The 18,487-nt window shown below is 39.4% G+C and overlaps 1 pseudogene; it reads right to left on the reverse strand.

The window, feature by feature from the left end:
• Positions 1–9,163: 9,163 nt before the first annotated feature.
• Positions 9,164–18,487, reverse strand: part of LOC102842636 — a 21,842-nt pseudogene continuing 12,518 nt past the window's right edge.

The following is an 18,487-nucleotide window of genomic DNA, read 5'->3' on the forward strand; positions in this document are numbered from 1 at the left end:
TGAAGAAAATGAAAACAAGTCCACGAGAGCCAAAATATGACCTTGAATATATCCCACCTGAATTTAGAGATCATCTGAAAAACAAATTTGATACATTAAACACTAAAGACTGAAGACCAGAAGAGTTGTGGGATGACATCAAGAACATCATACAGGAAGAAACCAAAAAGTCATTAAAACAAGAAAGAAGGAAAAGGTCAAAATGGATGTTAGTAGAGACAATTAAACTTGCTCGCCAGCACAGAGAAGCAAAAGCAAATGGAAGAAATGAGGAGGTCCAAGAGCTGAACAGAAAATTTCAAAGATCAACTCAAGAAGATAAAGTCAAATACTACAACAAATTGTGCAAAAATTTGGAGTCAGAAAACCAAAAAGGAAGAACATGCTCAGCATTTCTCAAGCTGGGGGAAATGAAGAAAAAATTCAAGCCTCAACTTTCGTTATTGAGGGATTTGCTGGGCAAATTAATGAATGATGCAGAAAACATCAAAAGAAAATGGAAGGAATATACAGAGCCACTGTATCAAAAAGAAATGGTTGATGTTCAACCACATCAAGAGGTAGCATATGATCAAGAGTCAATGATACTGAAGGAAGAAGTCCAAGGTGCACTGAAGGAATTGACAAACAATAAGGCACCAGGAATTGAGGGAATAAAAATGGAAATCTTTCAAGAAAGTGAGGCAGCACAGGAGGCAATTACTCATCTACACCAAGAAATTTGGCCAACTGAATGGAAGAGATCTGTATTTGTGCCCATTCCAAAGAGAGGTGACCCAACAGAAAGCGGAAATCAATGTAAAATCTCTTTGATAGCCCATGCAAGTAAAGTTTTACTCAAGGTAATACAGAAATGGCTGCAAGAGAACTTCCACAGGTTCAAGCTGGATTCAGAAGAGGCCGTAGAACGAGGGATATCACTGCTGATATCCAATGGATCTTGGCTGAAAGCAGAAAATATCAGAAAGATGTTTACCCGTTCTTTATTGAGTATGCAAAGGCTTTCGATTATGTGGATCATGACAAGCTATGGACAACATTGTGAAGTATGAGTATTCCGGAACACTTAATTGTGCTCATGAGGAAACTGTACATGGACCACGAGGCAGTTGTTCAAACAGAACATGAGAACACCGAATGGTTTAAAATTAAGAAAGGTGTGCGACAGGGTTGTATTCTTTCACCATATTTATTCAACCTGTGTGCTGAGCAAATAATCCAAGAAGCTGGGTTATATGAAGAAAAACGTGGCATCAGGATTGGAGGAAGACTCATTAACAACCTGCGATATGCAGATGAAGAGGACTTAAAACATTTACTGATGAAGATCAAAGAGCACAGCCTTCGGTATGGATTGCATCTCAATGTAAAGAAGACATTAATCCTTACCACTGGACCAATAAACAACATTCTTATCAACAGAGAAAAGATTGAAGTTGTCAAAGACTTCATTCTTCTTGGATCAACTATCAACACTCATGGAAGCAGCAGTCAAGAAATCAAACAACGTATTGCATTAGGCAAATCTGCTGCACAAGACCTTTTTAAAGTATTGAAAAGCAAAGATGTCAGCTTGAGGACTAAGGTGCACCTGACCCAAGCCATGGTGTTTTTAAAAACCTCATATACATGCGAAAGCTGGACAGTGAATGAGGAAACCGTAGAAAAATCGTTGGTTTTGAATTACAGTGTTGGAGGAGAATATTGAAAGTGCCCGGTGCTGCCAAAAGAGCAAACATATCTGTATTGGAAGAAGTGCAGCCAGAGTGCTCCTTGGAGGCCAGGATGGCCAAAATTCATCTCTCATACTTCAGACATATTGTCAGGAGGGACCAGTCACTGTAGAAGGATATCATGTTTGGTAAGGTGGAGGGTCAGAGAAAAAGAGGAAGACCCCCAGCGAGATGGATTGGCAAGGTGGCAGCATCGATGGACTCAAGTGTGGCTACAACAGTGAGGTTGGCTCCGGATTGGGCAGTTTTTCGTTCTACTGTGCATAACATCGCTATGTGTCGGTACCGACTCAATGGCACCTAACAACAACATTTAATACAGTGCTGGAGGTCTTATCCAAGAGCTCTAAGGCAAGAAAGGGAAATTAAAGGCATCCAAATTGGCAAGAGAAAAGTAAAACTTTCCCTATTTGCAGATGATGAAATCCTATGCATAGAAAATCCCAAAGTGCCAGAAAATTATTGGAACTTATAATTGAAAGAGATAGAAAATGCCAGGGTACAACACCAACATACAAAAAAAATAAGTCAAGATTCCTTTGCATTAATAAAGAGATATCGGAAAGGGAAATCAGGAGAACACGTTCATTTATAGTAGCCACTCAAAAGATGAAATGTTGTGGCTAAATGTAATCAAGTCCATTCCAACTCATAGAAAGCTTATATACAATTTAGTATTGCAGGATAATGCGCTGGACTGCAAGGTCATTGGTTCAAACCTACCAACCACTCCTCAGAAACCCTCTACAGGGTCTCTGTGGGTCAGAACCAGCTCGACAGCACTTAACAACAACAACAATAGAGTTTCTGAAGAGTGACTGATAGATTTGAACTGCGGACCTTGTAGATAAGCAAAATATTACTAAAGAAGAAGAACAAAGTAGGAGTCCTCTCACTTCCTGATCTCAAAACCTAGTACACATGATGAATTGACCTACACCTATGGATGCAGTAGCTCAAAAGTAGAAACAAATCCTTACTGCAAGAATCATCCCCACCCCCTCCACACACAGAGTAGACAGGGATGGGCAACTTGAACATTGGCTACCCAAAATGGGGGGAGGGAGGGGCTACAAAGGCAAGAAGTGACTGGTTTACAAGCTTTCAAGAGGGAACCTAAATCCAAAGGGTGTGAAGAAAGGTAAAATCTTCAGTGAGTAGTATACAATCTGTCTAGGCGGGGCTGATGAAATGAAATGCAGATAGGTCTCTTGTGATATAATAGTGAATAATTGTTATCAGGACTGATTTTGAGAGTTAGAAATGTAAAGGTAGACATTTTATAGCGAGGGGAGTGATTAACTTTTCAGTCTAGGAGCGGAGGTCCCTAGGACCATCAATGGAGAGGAGTGGAGAGCGGGACCCTACCCAGAGAAGCAGTGATGCCTGAGATGGAGGCAGAGATGATGACGTGGAGAGATGGAGCAGGTGGGGACTTGAGATTCAGAGAGGGAGAGGGACTGTGTGCTGATGACTAGTGTGTGTGTGTGGGTGGGGGGTGGGGAGGGGAAGCAGGCATGTAGGGAATACCCTTTGGTTGGTTGATGATGCATGGAGGGGATTGTAACCATGGCAATGAAACTATATACGATAGAATGAATGTAAAACTAATGTTCTCCCATGTAAACTATCACATAATTCACAATAAAACATTTATTTAAAAAAAAACAAAACGTAGTACACATACACAGTGGTCAAAATGTCCTGGTACTGATACAGTGAACGACATATATATCAACTGAACAGAATTGAAAACCCAGAAGTAAATCCATCCTCACATAGCTTATCATTGACAAAGGGCCAAAACACATTAAATGGGGGAAAAGATAGTCTCTTTAACAAAGGGTACTGGCGAAACTGGAAACTGGTACAGAAGAATGAAACCAGATCCATAGTTCACACCGTATACAGAAATGAACTCAATGTGGATTAACGACCTAAATGGAAACCCTACAATGACAAAGATTACCAATGACATAATAGGGACAAATTTAGGAGCTCTGACACATGGCATAAAAACAATATTAAAAATAACTGAAAATACACAAATAGCAGAAAACAAAATAGATGCTGGGGACCTCCTAAAAAGTAGACACATGCATCAAAAACTTTCACCAAAAGAATAAAAAGAAAACTCACAAGCTGGGAAAATTTTTGTTTGCAATGACAGATAAGGGATTAACCTCTAAAATTCATAGAAAACTTTAAAACTTAAAACAAGAAACAGACAATAATCCAATTTAAAAATGGGCAGAGAACATGAACAGACACCACTAAAGAAGACATTTATGTGGCCAACAAGCATGAAGAACTTGTTGTGATCATTAGCCATTGTTGTTTGTTGTTAAGCGCTGTCGAGTTGATTCTGACCCATAGGGTTTCCAAGGAGCAGCTGGTGAACCTGAACCACCGACTATGCAGTTCAAATGACTTTGCAGTCTGACACATTAGCCCACAGCGCCACAATCAAAGAAACAATGAGCTATCATTTCACCCCAGCATTCTAATTGTTGTTGTTAAGTGCCATCAAGTTGGTTCTAATTCATACTGACCCTATATAGGGTTTCCAAGGAGTGCCTAGTGAATTTGAACTGCCTACCTTGTGGTTCAAACTGAACTTGCAGTCCAGTCCTTTATCCCACAGCGCCACACCAGGCCTCCATGAACTAAAAGTCAAGATACCGGTATATACACACCCATGCCATTGTAGCACTGTTCACAATAGCAAAAAGATGGAGACAACCTAAATGCCTATTATCCAAAGAATGGATAAACAAATTTGGATACACAGATACAATGGAAAGCTATGAAAACATCAAAAAGTAATGCTGAATCTGCAAAACACTTCATAACGGAGATGAACCTGGAGGATATTATGCTGAATAAAATGTATCACAAAAATTTGAAATACTGAATGAGACCACTTTTTCAAACAGTCAAGAAAAGATTTTCATGCTAAAAGAAACATTCTTTGATGGCTACCAGAAGTGGGAGGAAAGGGAGACTAATTCTTTGGCTAGATGGTAGACAGGTGTTCACTTGAGTGATGAGAAAGACAATGTACAACAAGATAAAGCTTGGCAAAAGAATGATGAAGACAACTAAGGTGGAGTGCAAGAGTTAAAGGGGGAGTTGCTTGGAACTGCTCTCCTCTAGAGTGCTGAGTGAAGAGCTCTCCTTAGGCCAACAGTCTCAATGATCAATTCTTCCCATTGGTCAATTCTTCCTTCAAGGCTGGTGCCAATTTGGAAACCAGTGCTGGAATGAGCAGCAACAGCCCTCTGGTAGTAACAGGTGTGGGTAGAATGTCACTAATGATACACTCCAGTATGATCCAGTCACCCAGCTTCTCCACATCTGAGCCATGGGGGAGGGGACAAGGGAAGTCATCATTAGCCTCTTTTGAGTGAGAAACTTCAGCTATCAGTAACAGCAGAGAATGAAAATTGTCTCAGAACTCTGGCTTGGGTCAGGAAAAACCTTAGTCCTCAAACTCACATCTTTGCTCTTCAACACTTTAAATAGGTCTTGTTCAGCAGATGTGCCTAATGCTTTTTTTTGATTTCTTGACTGCTGCTTTCATGATGTTGATAGCTGACCTGAGCAAAATGAAGTCTTTGGGAACTTCAGTCTTTCTCCTTTTATATGGATGTTATTTATTGGTCTAGTCAGTGGTGAGGATTTTTCTTTTCTTTACATTGAAGTGCAAGACATAACAAAGGCTGTGGTCTCTGATCTTCATCAATAAGAATTTTAAGTCCTCTTCCCATTCAGCAAGCACAGTTGTATCATCTGCATATTGCAGGTTGTTAATAAGCCTGCTTCTAATCTTGATGCCATGTTTGTTTTCATATGATGCAGCTTTTCTGATTGTTTAGTATAAAGATTAAACAAACATCATGAAAGAATACAAACCTGGCACACACCTTTCCTAATTTTAAACCATTTGGTGTTCCCTTGTTTGATCTGAACAACGCTTCTTGGACAATGTATAGGTTCCTCGTGAGCACAATTAAGTATTCTGGAATACTCATTCTCCACAATACTGTCCATAGATTGTCATGATCCACACAGTCAAAAACTCTTGAATAATCAATAAAGCACTAATAAACATCTGTGTGGTATTCTCTGTTTTCAGCCAAGATCCATCTGACATCAGCAATGATATCCCTCGTTCCAGGTCCTCTACTGAATCCGGCTTGAACTTCTCACAGTTCTCTGTCAATTTACAGTTGCAATCATTTTTAAATTAATTGAACGATGCAGGGAGCATCAAAAGAAGAATACACAGAGTCACTGTGCAAAAACAAATTGGTCAATGCTCAGCAATTTTAGGAGGTACATATGATCATGAACCAATGATATTGAGGGGAAAAGTCCATGCTGCACTAAAGGCATTTGTAGAAACAAGACTCCAGCAATGCACAGAATATCAATTGAAATGTTTCAATAAATCAATACAGTAATTGAAGTACTCATGTGTTTATGAAAAAAAAGAAAGACAATTATCTGTGTTATCTGTCCATATGATTGGATGAAAGCCATATTTGTTTGCAAAGAAAAATGATCCACCAGAAGAAGGAAATTATCAAACAGTATCATTATTGTCACACGCAAATAAAATTTTTCTGAAGAAAACAAAAATGATTGTAGCAGTACTTTGACACTGAACTACCTGAAGAAGAAGAGGATATGGAACAAGGCCCATCATTACTGATATCAAATGTATCTTGGCTGAATACAGAGATTACAAGATATATGCCTGTATTTTATTGACTATTCAAAGGCTTTTGGCTTTGTGGATCATAAACTATGGATAGTATTGCTAAGAATGGGAATACCAAAACACTTCATTGTGCTCTGGCTGAACTTATTCATAGATCAAGAGGTAATCATTAGAACAGGGAATCTGTATGATGTAAAATCAGGAAGGTGTTCACCAAGGATGTGTCCTTTAACCACAGTTATTTAATATGTGAATGACGTATGTGGCAGCATCATCCTGAACTCAATTGACAAACAGAAGAGTCAAGAACAGAATAAAATTATAAGAACAGAGGATCTGGGAAGTCAGTCTATGATCAAAACAATTACAATGTGAAAGAAGGTAAACACTGATCCAGGTGGTGAGAAGATCAGGTGATTACAGAATAAAATAGACTGTCTTAAATGGAGGGAAGAATTAATGGGATGTAAGGTAACTACAACAGTGGAGTTGGGGTTTAGTTTGGGTGTTGGGGAGGGCAATACAAGAAGGGGGAGAAGGTGGAAAACCAAGATAGATTTGGGAACACTGAGACAGGTTTGCATGGCCTAAGTGGGACAGAGGTAAATAGTGATGGATGCTGAAACTTGGAACAACAGGGCTCTGTGATACAGGGATCTAGGCATTGTTTGAAGATGGGAAACCATAGCTTGGTTTCCCTTGCCTACTATTGTAAAATAGACACTTGAGTGGGATAGAAAGGAATGTTGGGAAACATGGTTAGAGAAAACTTGTAAGCCTGTCTTCAGCCTATAACTGATGGGAATACCTAAAAGGGGTTCTAGAACTTGCACAGTAAAATAGGCCTCTTGTGGAGCCTTTGCAATGTATAGGACCTTAGGTGGAATCTTGAGTCACATCCAGAACCTTATGAGGTGGGACATTCCCACTGGAAAGGACAAGCAGACCAGACTGGAACAGCTAGAGCAACAGAAGATACATCTTCAAAGAAAGATCATCAGGAAAAACCCAAAATAAAAATGTCAGCATGACTGGCTACTACAAGCTGTTCACCAGGAAGCCATCAAGGCAAGCAATCAAGTTCCTTCAGGACAAACTCCCCTCTAAGGCTGAAACTCAAAGGGAACACATAAACAAGCATGTAAGCTTACTGGCTACCACATTGGTCTATTGGTGAGTGGAAGAGGGGGGAAAGGCAGCAATGAAGAAATGGGCTGAGTTCAACCAAATTCCATAGGCTCTCATTGACCTGAAAATCAGAGCGAGAAGAGGAAGGGCTGGTTGGTCCAAAGTATGGTGAGACCTGGGGACACCTGAGCCTGTGCAAGAACATGGCCACAGAGGGCTAGAGCTGAGAGTAAAGCATCCAGCTGATATGAAATGAGGGAAGACAGTACCCATTTGACCTAGCCTCAATGGCTTGATAATTAGAACTCGACTAGAGGAAAATTACCAAAAATAAAAAAATTAAAAAAAATTTTTTTTTGATAAAGGAAACAAGGGAAAATTGTTATAATTTGATGAACCTGACCTATACTCATGGAGGTAGTAACTCTAAATACCTCTGAACAGAGAGGGAAGGAGTCTGCACATGCAGTACCAATGCTATTCCCTCTGTACACAGGGTAGATAGGGACGGGCAACTTAGACATTGGCTACCTAAAATGGGGTGATAAAGGCACGAAGTGAATTGGCTTGCAAGGTTTCAAGAGGGAGTTTAGTTTAAGAGTGTTGGGGAAAAGAAAGAGTCCGCACTGAATAGTTTTCATTTTGTCTAGACGGGTCTGGTGAAAAGAGTTGGGGATAAGATTCGTAAGATTCAATAGTGAATTCGTTATCATGACTAATTGTGACTGTCACAATTGTAAAGCTAGAAGATTTGTAACAAAAACAGGGGAGTGGTAAATCTTACAGTCCAGAAACAGAGGACCCTAGGACCATTAAGGGAGAAGAGCACAAGCAGAATGCGGGACCTTATCCAGAGAAGCAGCAATGCCAGAGATAGTGGTAGAGATGGGGGTCATCGAGAGAGGGAGCTGCTGAGGACTCTAGATTCATGGGAAGAAAGGGACTACGTGCTGGTGGCCAGGAGGCAGACTTGCAGACTGTGACCTTTGGAGGTGTAAATTATTATATATGCCTTAGTGTGAAAGATGTATCACATCTCCCCACAACCCCACTCCAGTCGCTTTTTGTAACTGTTTTATAATAACTATTACTCCATTGACTGAGCAGTTCTAGTTTTTTTAATTAAAAAAACAAGTTTATTGAACTTAAACTGATAAATTCTTAATTGCTGTTATTTCTAGATTCTCCAGTATAGTGGTGGTGGTGGTTGTGTATTGTCAGATTGGTTCTGGCTCATAGCAGCCCTGTGTAGGGTTTCCAGAGCAATAAATCTTTACAGGAGCAAAAACCCTCATCTTTCTTCTGCAGAGATCTGGTGGACTTCAACTGCTAAACTTGTGGTTAGCAATATAGATCAATCTATTTAAAATTTTGCTTTTAAATTCTGTCTCCACACTGACACTCTGGGAAGCCGCACCTCTGGCCTCACTTAGTCCACACATGGAGCTCCAACTGTCCGTACTAAAAGCAATGTGGACAGGGATGCTATCCATATGGCTTTGGGCTATGGGGCAAGAAGGGTCCTGCAGTCACCTGGGGTGCAGGCCTTGATTGTTCAATGTGTGTCTACTCTACATCATGAACAAGGGATGACACAGAGTTTGTAATGTGATGGGATACTGCCAAACCCAACTGTAGTGGGGGTGAGCTCAATGTCCTTTGGGTCAACAAGAGACTTCAAATTAAAATGCTGTCAGATGGCAGACAAAGAGGGGAATAGTTCCATGTGAGCCGGGCCTTCTCTAACACACACTGGTTTTCCTGGAAGTGACAAGAATGTTGATGAGACCACTGAGGGCAACCCACAGAGTTAACGCTTTCAAAAGTCAGACAGCAGAGGGAGCTGGAGGGCAGAATAAAGCAGAACTACCCTTTCCTGCCCATTAAAAGGAAGGAGATGATGTATTTACACACTTTCTGAATAAGGAGACCAGTAATGTTGACTTCTTCAGGATCGCCTTCATACAACTGCAGCTATCCTGAATATAATGGGAAATACTCACGTCAATTGAGCAAAAGGGTCTCTGCCAGTCAAGGGAAGTGTTTCCCAGTGTTTACCCATGATGTTTTTCAGGAATGAAGTGGGTCACCCTTTGGTTAAAGGCTAAATTCTAATATTGGGTGTCAAATTAAACTTATCAATTTGGCTACATGATCTTCCCTTGCACCTGAGGGAGGATCTTGGGAAGGAAACCAAAGGAAAGATCACTGAATCTCATCCTAGGGCAAATTTTGATGCTTCTCAAGATGAGTCCAAATAATCAAAGTTTTGATTGTGTTTAGTAATTCTTGTTTAAAATTATGAACAATTATGTAATGTAATTTTGAAAGACTTTCATTAAATTCTGTTAGGTAGAAATGGAGCTTTAGCACTGAATTAGGTAAAGTGTCTACTCTATGGAGAAAATAATTCATAACTCCATTCTCTGGGTCACTGAAAGGTGTCATTTAGCCTCTCTGAATAGATATCAGCACACTGAGGTCATGTTGCAAATAAAAACAAGGGACATGCTGGAGCTAAGAGGTTAACTCATGTCTGGGATGATAAAAGAGTCAAAGTGAAGTAGAAAGGTGGTAGATAATTACCTTGAGGGAAGACGCAACATCTGAACTCTTCTCACCTACAGAGATTGCTTTGAAGTAGTCACTATACTTGAATTTTCCATTCTCCTTCAGAAAGTGCTCTGGTTTAAATGTCTCTGGATCAGGGAATTCTTGGTCATCATACAAGAAGGAGTCCAGAGTGAAGAAAACCAATTACGACACTGCCCTAGGATAAAGACCATTTAAACCAAGTTGACACATGTGGGCTTTCCTCTGGAAGACCCTGTGAGGAAGAGTGCTTTCAATTCTTGGTTATTGCACAGGTATATTTATAATTGGAGAAGGGTTGTTTGTCTAAGGGTTAGATAAAAGATAAAGCTGCTGTATGAAACAGTATTAAGGGGTTAGGTCTAAATGGTAAGAGAGGTCTTAATTTTCTCAAAGGATGACCTCCAGGGTTGTCCCCCCACCATCCCTGGTATAGAGTATGATGCAAATCCCAAGCACTATCTGAGGAGTCACTGTTCCAGATTTCTTCATTAGTGTGGTAACCAGGTCCATGGAGGGTCAGTAAAGAGTCGTAAGGAAACAGATTTCTGACCCCTCACAGCCTACCTGAAGGGTGATAGGTGCTTACGCTGTAGTCTGTAGGCTGCATATCCAACCTTGGGGATGACATATCCTCTGAACATGGTGTCCCGAGTTATTTCATGGGGGTAGATTGGAGGGCATCAGGTTGATGAATTGCTGAATTTCATGTACCACAGCATCCATGTAGGGCATATCTAACCTGTCCTTGACAGCAGGAATTCTACTTGGCCCAATCAATTTCTTCATGAAGTTTCTCTGCTAATATATTAATGGAATATATTTAACATACTAGTACAGGCTGGCTGGTAACTCATCCACTCATTCATCCATACATCTGCCCAACAAACAATCCACGGAGTCATCTATCCATCTGTCTAGCAATCAACTCATCCAACCATACATCTATTCATCCATCCATCCATCTATCCATCTATCCACCCAACCACTTACCCCCGATTCATACACCCAGTTATCCATCCATTTAATCATCCACCAGGAGACAGTCATTCTAACAGAACAAGGTGACACTGAATGGTTAAAATCAGGATAGTTGTGTGCCAGAGTTGTATTCTTTCATCATATATATGCAGTCTGTATGTTGAGCAAATACTCTGAGAAGCTGGATTATATGAAGAAGAATGTGGGATCAGGATTGGAGGAAGACTCATTAACAACCTGCAATGTGCAGATGATACAATCTTGCTTGCTGATGGTGAAGAGGACTTAAGCTACTTACTGAAGAAGGTCAAAGACCACAGCCTTTGGTATGGGTTGTACCTCCATGTAAATAAAGCAAAACTCCTCACCACTGGACCAAAAAATAACATTCATATAAATGGAGAAAAGATGGAAGTTGACAAAGACTTCATTTTTTCTTGGGTCAACCATCAACACTCATGGAAGCAGCAGTCAAAAAATAAAATGATGCATTAGACAAATATGCTGCTCAAGACCTCTTTAAACTGTTCAAGAGCAAATATGTCAGTTTCAGGGCTAAGGTATGACTGACCCAAGCCGTGGTATTTTGCATAGCCTCATATGCATGTGAAAGTTGGAAAATGCGTAAAGAAGACTATAGAGGAATTGATGAATTTGCATTATGGTGTTGGAGGAGAATATTAAAAGTACCATGGGCTGCCAGAAGAACAAACACATTGGTGTTGGGAGAAATATCATTCTGGCTCCTTAGAAACCAGGATGGCCAGACTTTGTTTCTATACTTTATATATATTATCAGGAGGGACTAGTCCCTGGAGAAGGACATCAACTTGGTAAAGTGAAAGGTCAGCAAAAAAAGAGTAAGACCACCAATGAGGTGGATTGGTACAGTGATAGCAGCAATGGGCTCAAGCATAGCAATGATTGTGAGACTGGTGCAGAACCAGGCAGTGTTTTGTTGTGCATAAGTTCATTATGAATTGGTACTGGCTCGGCTAACAATAATCATCCAGGAAACACAAGTTAATGGAACACCTAATTAGTGTTTCCTGGTGCTCCAGATAATTTGAACCATTGGGTAATCTCTCTACAAACATCTAGCACAATGTAAACTCTCTGAGGTTATTTATTGTCTACAAAGTGTTTGAAATCTACCATCTTAGCTGATTATGGCTAATCCAGTTCTTCTGTTTATCACAGAAATACAGAATGCCAGAGTACCTCCCTAATTTCTATTTGGAAGGGAAGCCTTGTATTCATTATTAATTCATATTGTTTACTTCATGCTTCTAAAAAGTAAGAATGAAAATGACAAAGTGTAATCAAACATCTATTATCTACTATTGGAAGAACCTCCAGGAAGCAGGAGGCTGAAAGTCTCTCTCTTTCTGACAGATTAAAGCCACCTTTGTCAAGTAGCTTAACCTCTCTGGATTTAAGATTTCCTATGAGTTTTTGTAATATGTTGAGTGGAAATACTAAAAAAAAGATAGGGTACCCAAGTAAAAAATTAAAACACACACAATAATATGAATTATATGCAGACACTTAACAATGTTAACTACACAAAGTCATGGCTGGGAGTAGTGTACACAAGCCTGGACATTAATATCTCTGGGGAGGGAAGCCAGGGAGGTCTTTAGCTTGCTTTACTGAATTTTCTTTAGAACAACTCTGACACAAATAAAGCAACAGGTATAAGAATACCAGTTATATTTAGTCTTTTTTTTTTTTCTATGTTGGAAATTCTTTAAAATTAGTCACTTAAAAACAACAGAAAGATGAAGACTTAAAGTAAACACCAAAGTGAAGGAGAAATTGAATGAAAGCAGCGAATGACGAGATTTATGGACAGTAGGCATCCTACCATCTGACCCAGTAAAGTCTAACCATCTTGAGACAAATGAACAGCATTCCTTGATAAGGAGCATAGGAAGTCAAATACACAAAATTCCCAACAGAAGACAGAGATACTGTGTAGACAAATCAAGAAAAACAAAGTGAGCAGAACATGAACTGGATTTAAGGAAAGTTCAAGAAGATGGTTAAGAGCCCTAGGGATCTAGGCAAACATAGAGCAGGGAGGGAGTCAGAAAACAAGGACAGACCCACTAGCAGTAGTCCTGATCGTTTATGTGGTTAGCATTGTTGGATTGGACAATCCTTGGAGTGGAAGATAGGGATTGCCCCTTTTGATTGGATCCTGGACAGTCCCTCTCCTAAAATTTGATCTGAGCTAGGTACTGATCACCTGCTGCATCCATGCCAGAGACAGGAGGAATATGGTCCATTCCTCTCTCCCACTTCCCAGTGGTGAGTACCCCATCCCTCCTCAACCTAGTCATCTGCAGCATGTACTCCCAGGCTGTCAGATCTGCAACCAGAGACTTATGGCCACTTTGATCACCCCAGTGCTACAATGTCTCTGGTGATCAGCTATGTACACTCCTACTACTACCTGATTGGTAACCAGAGGCACAAGACCCCCATCTCTGGCCCCCATTGCCTTGCCCACCTGTCAACTGGTCATGTGAATTTTTTGCCACCCATTCAGTGACCTGTATTTCCCTGCCCCAGCAGCCAGCAGTGCACACACACACAATGCCCCATCCTGTGACCAGTAAGAACACTTCCTGTACTCACATCCAGGTGACTAGTTGGACAGATACATCACTTCACCAGTAACCAATCACATCCTGACAGGTGTCATCCGCACCTTTTTCAAACACTGAGCAGGAGATCATAGTGCCCTCATTCAATATTCACCTAATTGCAATGTCACTATCCCACACCCAAGCAGTTTCTTCAAGCAGTCTGCATTTGCACCAACTCTTGGATACTACTCACCATCTACTGAGATGCTAATTCATGCATTCACAGTGGGCCTATCCTTTCCATTTGGGCAATACTCCCTTTTCAGAGGATAGCACCAACCTAGAAGGATCATACAACTCATCTGTGCTATAAAGGGACCCTGAACCTCCAACACTTGTCACCTAATATCAAGAAATAACCTGTTCCCACACCTCCACTCAAATCTGTGAAGGGAAGACAGAGATAATTTCAACCACAGAAGACTCACATGTGAGGGTGACCCACCATACCTTTGTTATTGTTGTTGTTGCTAAGTGCCTGCGGTCAAGTCAGTTCTGACCCATAGCGACCCTGTAACCCAAGGAGCAGCTAGTGAGGTTGAACCACCAACCTTGTATTTCAAACTGACTTTGCAGTCCAGAGCATTAAACCCACAATGCCACACCAGGACTCATTAATTAGTGAGAGGAAATTATGCCTAGCCAACAGACACCATCAAAATCATACATTGACCAGAATCACAAAACAACAGTGAAAATCATACAAACAAGTCATACAAAAGAACAAATAGAAATCCAGATTGACAATAAAATACCAGCTAGGCAACACACTGGAAGGACATAATAGTAGAACTGAATCAATGGAAGAAATAATTAGATAAGAGAACAAATCCCTTGATAACTAATCTGTTTAAGGAACAACCAGAAAAACGAAAAGAATAATAATTCATGTGTAATTGGAAGAGATGGAAACAAAGCAAAGAGAGAATTTTTGAAACTTCCCGAAATTCATGAAAGATGAGAAGTTTTCCATCCAAGAATCTAACGAACCCTATACAGGACAGATCCCAAAAGAAAGCTACCAAGATATGTCATAGTTAAACTTTCCAAGACCAAAGTCGACAAAAGAAATCTGAGAGCATCTTGTGAAAAATTAAATATCACCATCAAAGGGCACCAGTAAAACTAAGTGTTAATACTCAGCAGAAACCATGCAGGCAAGAAGATAGTAGAATGGCATATATAGAACCCCTAAAAGGAAAAAAAAAAATTGCAAGCCAAGAATCACATATCTAGCAAAATTATCTTTCAAACAAGATGGAAAAAGTTGGATACTCCCAAAGAAACAGACAATCCTTATAAGAAATATTAAAGGGAGTCCTCAGACACAGAACCAATAACGTCAGATAACAACTTGAGATTAAGACGCATGATGGTATCCCTAGATACCAAGCCAGGAAAAGTATCAAAAGTAAAGTAAAGCTGCAAAACTGAATATAGGGTCGAGACATCAATCTGTAAATGATGCCAACTTCAAAATAAACAGTGGGAATCACTGGTGTAGTTGTAGAACTTCCATAGGAAGAGGAAGTCAAATTGATATAAAGATACATAACAGGCTTTTTAAAATTAAGAAAGATAATAAGACATTTCAGAATAAACACAGAGAAAAAAAAATTTTCCACCAAAATAAAGAAGATAAGAAGAAAATGAAAAGGACTCTGTAAACACAAAATCAATAAAAAAGGATATGAAAAGAAAATCCATAAACAAAAATAACTCAACACAGAAAATTAACTAGAACCAAAAAAAGATGACATCATCAAAAAAAGCCTAAAGAAAATGGCAGCAGTGCGCTCATATCTACACCAACCATAAATGGTTTAAATGCACCAATCAAGAAACAGAGAGTGGTACAATGGGCAAACACACACACAAACAAGCAAAACCCCATGACCCACCAATATGTGGCCTACAAGAGACACACCTTTGACCCAAAGACATAAATGGTTTAAAAATCAAAGAATGGAAAAAAACAACAACAACCAAAGAGTAGGAAAAATATAGCAAGCAAACAGTAGACAAAAGAAAGCAGGTAACAGTAATTTCTGATAAAACAGATTTGAATAAAAATCCCTTATAAGAGATAAAGAAGGATTTAATGATTAAAGAGTTAATCAACCAAGAGGACATAATCATAAAAATATTTACAGACCTAATGACAGAGCTCCACAATACATAAAACAAACTAACAGAATTGAAAAGACAAAAAGGCAACTTTACAATACTTGTTCTTAAGTGCTATCTCATAGCAGCCCTGTATAGGGTTTCCAAGGAGTGACTGATGGATTTGAACCTCCGACCTTTTGGTTAGTAATCCAGTGCTTATGCTACAGTATCATACTAGGACTCCTTACAATAAAAGTAGGAGAACTTAATAATGCTTTCAGTGATGGACAGAACTAGAAAGAAGCTTAATAACACGACCAACTTTGCCTCATAGATATATACAGAACACACCACACAACAGCAGCACAGTACACATTCTTCTCCAACACACATGGATCATTCTGCAGTGTGACCCATATTTTAGGTCACAAAGCAAGCCTCAATAAATTAAAAACATCAAAATAATACAAAGCACCTTCTGTGATCACAATGCTATAAAACTAAAAACTATTGGGTTTCTGAGGCTATAAACCTTTGAGGGATCAGAAAATCTCATGTTCCTCCCAACAATAACACAAAAAGCCCTGGCCTAAGTAACTTCACCGTAGAGTTCTACCAAACATACAGAGAAGTGTTGACACCAATTCTACTCAAATTATTCCAGAACATAGAAAAGGAAGAAATACTCCCCCAATTCATTCTGTGAAGTCAGCATAATCCTGATACCAATGCCAAGTATAGAAACTATACACACAAACACACAGAAAATAAGACTAATATCCTTTATGAATATAGATGCAAAAATTCAACAGCATATAAAATAATAATACAACTAGATCACCAAATTCACCACACTGATAAAATAAAGGAAAAGAATCACATGATCATCTCAATTGATGCAGAAAAGGCATTTGATAAAATCCAACTTACTTTCCTGATAAAAATCCTCAGTAAATTAGGACAGAAAGGATATTCTTCAACCTAATTTGTTGTTGTTGTTGTTAGGTGCCATCAAGTTGGTACCAACCCATAGCGACCTTATGCACAGCAGAACAAAACACTGCCTGATCCTGGGCCAACCTCACTATTGTTGCCATGCTTGAGTCCATCAATGCTGCCATTTGGCCAATCCATCTCGTTGGGGGTCTTCCTCTTTTTCTCTGACACTCCACCTTACCAAACATGATATCCTTCTCTAGCAACTGCGCCCTCCTGACAATATGTTCAAAGTATGAGTGATGAAGTTTGGTCATCTTGGCCTCTAAGGAGCACTCTGGCTGCACTTCTTCCAAAATGGATCAACCTAATTAAGGGCATATAATTAAAACCAATGCCAACATTATTCTCAATGGAGAAAGACTGAAAGCATTCCCTTGAAGAATGGGAACCAGATAAAGATGCCCGTTATCACCACTTTTATTCAACATTATACTGGAAGCCCTAGCCAGAGCAATAGGGCAAGAACGGCAAATAAAGGACTTCCATGTTGGTAAATAAAAAGTACAGCCATTTCTCTTTGCAAATGACATGACCCTATATATAGGAAATCCCAGCAATTCCATAAAAAGTTGAACTAATAGAAGGGTACACGCTCAACATAAAAAATTACCAGGATACAAGATCAACATGAAAAATCAGTTGGGTTACTCTACACCAACAAGGAGAACTCTGAAAGGAAATCAAGTAAATAATAACATATAACATAGTCCAATAAAGGAAAAATATCTAGGAATAAATCTAACCAGGGACATAAAAGACCTATACAAATAAAACAACAAAACAATACTACAAGAGACATGCACAAATTGAGAAATATACCACACTCATGAACTGTTAGATAATGACAATACTCTTGAAAATAATCTACATATAAAATGCAATTTCTATCCAAATCCCAACAATGTTCTTTAATGAAATGGAAAACCTAATCTCCAAATTTATATGGAGAAGAAACAAGCTCTGAGTAGGTAAACCATTATGGAAGAACAAAGCAGAAAGCCTTACATTTCTGCATCTCAGAACTTACTGTATAGCTATCTTAGCCAAAACAGCCAGATAGTGACACAGTGACAAACACATAGACCAATGGAACATAATTGAGAAGCAAATCTCTCCAGCTATGAACAACTGATTTTTGGCAAAGAGTTGAACTCTGTTCAATAGGGAAGAGAGTTTCTTCAGTAAAGAGTGCTGGCAAAAAAATAAAAGCAGGATCCACACCTCACATGTTATACAAAAAGTTGTTCAAAATGGATAAAAACTTAAATGTTAAACCTAAAACTATCAAGCTCCTGGAAGATAACATAGGGTCAAAGCTAGGAATATACTATTAATCTAAAGATGCACATACAGAAAACAAAGTAGGTAACGTGGACCTCCTGAAAATTAAATACTATGCTCATCAAAAGATGATACTAAGAGACAATAAACAAGATGGCGGATCAGGTGGACATATAGCAGAGAGCTCCGCCAATAACAACACAGAATACCTGACCAAGCAGGTTCAGGGGCTGGTCCCAGAACTCTGAACCGCATATAAAGGAATACTTAGAAGGTTGGAAGGC

The sequence above is a fragment of the Chrysochloris asiatica genome, unplaced genomic scaffold (genome assembly GCF_000296735.1).
Source record: "Chrysochloris asiatica unplaced genomic scaffold, ChrAsi1.0 scaffold00121, whole genome shotgun sequence".
Lineage (NCBI taxonomy): Eukaryota > Metazoa > Chordata > Mammalia > Afrosoricida > Chrysochloridae > Chrysochloris > Chrysochloris asiatica.